The sequence below is a fragment of the Dioscorea cayenensis genome, chromosome 15, assembly GCF_009730915.1.
Source record: "Dioscorea cayenensis subsp. rotundata cultivar TDr96_F1 chromosome 15, TDr96_F1_v2_PseudoChromosome.rev07_lg8_w22 25.fasta, whole genome shotgun sequence".
NCBI classification, from domain to species: Eukaryota; Viridiplantae; Streptophyta; class Magnoliopsida; order Dioscoreales; family Dioscoreaceae; genus Dioscorea; species Dioscorea cayenensis.
Window position 1 is genome coordinate 19,475,023 of NC_052485.1, and position 4,113 is coordinate 19,479,135.

General features: G+C 42.7%; 1 non-coding gene across 1 annotated transcript; it reads left to right on the plus strand.

The window, feature by feature from the left end:
- Positions 1-1,715: 1,715 nt before the first annotated feature.
- LOC120278323 lies at positions 1,716-1,822 on the plus strand. The gene has a single exon (XR_005541659.1). It is a non-coding gene; the product is annotated as a small nucleolar RNA R71 (small nucleolar RNA).
- Positions 1,823-4,113: the final 2,291 nt, after the last annotated feature.

Below are 4,113 nucleotides of genomic sequence, written 5' to 3' on the forward strand. Positions count from 1 at the left end.
ATCCCCGGGGTAGATGTTTCTTCTCCAGTCGAACCAAGCATCATTACTGCTTCATTACCCTCTTCTTGGTCGAACAAACCTTCATATGGATCCGGGTTGAACATTTATTGCACATATTCATCAACAAACTCATCAGTAGTGTCTAGAAAGTATAAAGTGTCATCGAAATCAAGAGAATGCCGCATGGCTTCAGCAAGGCGGTAGGTGAGCTTGTCATCTCCGACTCTCAATGTGAGCTCTCCGTCGTCCATGTCAATCAATGCTTTGGAAGTACGCAACAACGGTCTCCCAGGTATCAAGGGTACATCCGCATCCTCATCAACATCTAGCACTATAAAGTCAACCGGAAAAATGTACTTGTCCACCTTGACAAGCACGTCTTCAATGATGCCTCTCGGATGTCGTACCATTCGGTCCGCCAATTGTAAAGTCATTCGAGTAGGCCTAGGCTCTCCTAAGCCTAACTTTTGGAAGAAAGTATATGGCATGACATTGATACTTGCCCTTGATTCCGCCAATGCCATTTCCTCACCTAAGTTGCCTATGTTACACGGAATGATGAAGCTTCCCGGGTCTTTCTTCTTGTTCGGCATGTTCTTTTGCAACACCGCCGAGCATGAAGCATCTAGCACCACTGAAGCACTCTCCTCCAATTTCCTCTGGTTGGTCAATAGGTCTTTCAGGAACTTCGCGTACTTAGGCATTTGAGCCAATGCCTCTACAAAAGGAATATTGATGTGGAGTTGCTTGAACAGACTCAGGAACTTCTTATACTGTCCATCCCCTTAGTCATTCTTCAATCTAGAGGGATAAGGGATTCTTGGCTTGAATGGTGGGGGTGCCATCTCTTTCTCTTTCTTTACTCCCTCCTCAACCTCTACATCCTCGGGTGTGTGTTCTTTCAGCTTTTCACTCGGAAGCCTCCCTTGAACCTCACGACCACTTCTCAAAGTGATCACCTTCACATGTTCTCTAGGATTGGTTTCCGTGTTGCTTGGTAAACTTCCATGTGGCCTTTCAGAGAGAGACTTCGCAATTTTCCCCACCTGATTTTCAAGGTTGTGCAAGGAGGCGGTGTGATTGCGAAGTGTAGCCTCGACTGATTCAAACCTTGTATTTACCGATTAAACAAATCTAGCCAAGTGCTTCTCCAATCTGTCATTCGGGTTTCCAAGCCTGAAATTCTATTTTCCACTTAAGGGGCTAGTTGCTGTTGTTGGAAACCCGGTGGCCCCATGGTCTTCTGTGGTCCTTGATTACTCCATGAAAAATTGGGATGATTCTTCCAACCTGAATTGTAGGTGTTGCTGTATGGATTCCCTTGAGGTCTCATGCCATTACCTACAAAGTCAACGTTCTCAACTAATGAAACATCACCAATGACGATTGGGCAATCGGAGGGAGCATGTCCACCACTACAACTGGTGCAATTAGTCACGCCCGCCAGTCTTTTTGAAGTTAGAAGATCTAACTTTTTACTCAAATTTTCCACTTGAGCCGCTAATGAAGTTACCGGATCAATTTCATGGAGATCGGGCACCTTTTTCTTCTCTCTAGCGTTCCACTGGTAGCTATTTAACCCTATTTCCTCAATCAATTGGCGAGCCTCATCGGGGGTCTTGCTACCTAAGGTACCTCCTGCCGCCGCATCCAAGAGTTGCCTTGTACTCGGGTTCAAACCTTTGTAGAAGGTTTGAACAATCATCCACTCCGGGAATCCGTGTTGCAGACACTTTCGCAGGAATTATTTGAACCTTTCCCATGTCTCAAATAGAGACTCCAATTCCAACTGCGCAAAGGATGAGATATCATTCCTAAGCTTTGCTGATTTTCCGAGAAGGAAATAACGGGCTAGAAAAGCTTCTACGATCTCCTCCCATGTAGTGATTGATGCTCTAGGTAATGAGTGTAGCCACTGCTTTGCTCTCCCCTTTAAGAAAAATGGGAAGGTTCTCAATTTGATGGCATCATCCGTCACACCATTTATCTTCAGCATGTCGCACACCTCGAGGAAGCTCTCTATATGACTGTTTGGATCCTCATCGGCCAAACCGTTGAATTGTGCGGACTGCTGCAACATATGCATGAATGCCGGCTTTAGCTCGAAGTTCTGAGCTGTAATTGGGGGATGCATGACAAGGTCCCCTTGCGTATATCCTGCAAGTGCACGGGTTTGTCGAAGTATTAATCCCGGGTGAGCGGGATCGAATCCACAGAGAGTAGGGAGTGAAAATACTTAATTTGGTTCTTCGCTATGTGGAAAATCAATAGTGATTAGTGTGAAATTGATTCAATTCTCAACAATAAAACAACAAGTGAGAGAGCAAGAATAAAGAAGATGGCAAGGCAATCGATAAAGATGGGGTACTTGGATGATGCTTCACCTAGGATAATCGTTTCAAGTGCAAGAACTCTCTATTATACTTCCTAATCAATGCCATGGTGAGTGGTGGAAATCCTTACATACATAATCCCAAATCTAAGGTCAACTATGCCTAACTCTATACATGTCCCGGAGGAGAAATCTAACAATCTCAACACCTAGCACTCTCATAGAGTTGCAATGAGCTCTAGGGATTCCAAGTGATAAATCTCTTCCTAAAAGTAGACCTAACCCTTTGGTCCTGGCGGAAGGTCCCTAGCCACAATTAAGCCCTAGATACTAAGATCCTCTCAATGCTTCACTCCATTACACGCGCAACTAGGCCCCAGCGGAGGTTCATCCCTTAGATCACTCACTTTATTATGGTCGCAAAGAACTCGAGGAACGGAGGTAGAATCTATCACGCCGGAGGGGAAAGGGGACGCTCCTGTACCTCTCGACTCACCCTCTCAACCCTCTCCAACCTAGCTTTGTCTAACGCTCGTGGTGTGTCACTCACTCACAAGGTTACCAACAAGAACTCTCAACCCTAGTGTCACTCATATTAATGTGCTTACTGGAATACGAGGAGGTTGGCACACACTCTAGCATCTCACACCTGACCTATGTCTTCACGTTTGAACCTTAGCAAGATTTCCTCCAAAATAGGTGTATTATGATCCAAATTGGCCTATTTCCTTCATACTCAGCGTCACAACCCTACCTGCATAAAAGTAACATAAAAACACACATATTAATGTAAAAACCTGAGAAAAGTAATGCTCAACATAAGGAATGAATGCTTCGCATTCATATCGCACAAGCACTTATCAAACTCCCCCACACTTAAGCTTTTGCCTGTCCTCAAGCAAACATTAAAACATTCTGTGCATTAATGAAGAAAATATTGAAAGTGCTTGGCCTTAGGTCCACCAAAGTATACAAAGATAGCATTCTACAAGTAAGGAAAATTTTAACACTAAATACGAAAAATCAATGCTCTAGCTAAAAACTTGAATCAAAAAGGATAACAAACCCAAATTTCGTGTAAGTGTGTGAACTCACTCAAAAAACCCCAAGTTATACTCCTCAAAGTTCTAAGTTCAAGGGACTTATTTATCTACACAAGTGATAAAATTTTTAAAAGATGGTAGTAGCTTCACGCATCCTCTAAGGTAGCCATTTCCAAAGCGGCCGCTAAGGTGGTTTTCACACTTTCGAGGTGGTAGCTCTTTCTACCCGGGTGGTAGCTTTCACTCATCCTATGAGATAGCTCTTTCTCTCATTAGGGCATAACTAGTATCCGACTTGTGAGAGTAGCTTCATACTTCATAGGTGGTAGCTCTTTCCACCCAACAAATATAAATAAGCAAAAAACTATTTTATTCCTTCTTTTCATTTTTCCATTTTTTTTTTTCAAAAGAAGTAAACCTAACTAGTCCCTTTAACATCAAACATGAGTTTCCAATAGAGTTCAAAGAGTGAGTAGTGCACTGTGTAAATCGGGCAAAAATTCCTAAAAATTCAAGCAAGAACTAGAGCATGAAAAACATTCAATGTTAACAATTCTCTTAGACTTAAGAATACAAACATTGCAACTAAGGTGAACCGCCATTGACTATGTGAGCATATATCAATCAATAACAATAGAAAAGATGTGTGCATTATGAAACTCCCCCCCACACTTAAGTTGTACATTGTCCTCAATGTACACATGCAAGCTCACTCAAAATATATCATTCAAAAATAGA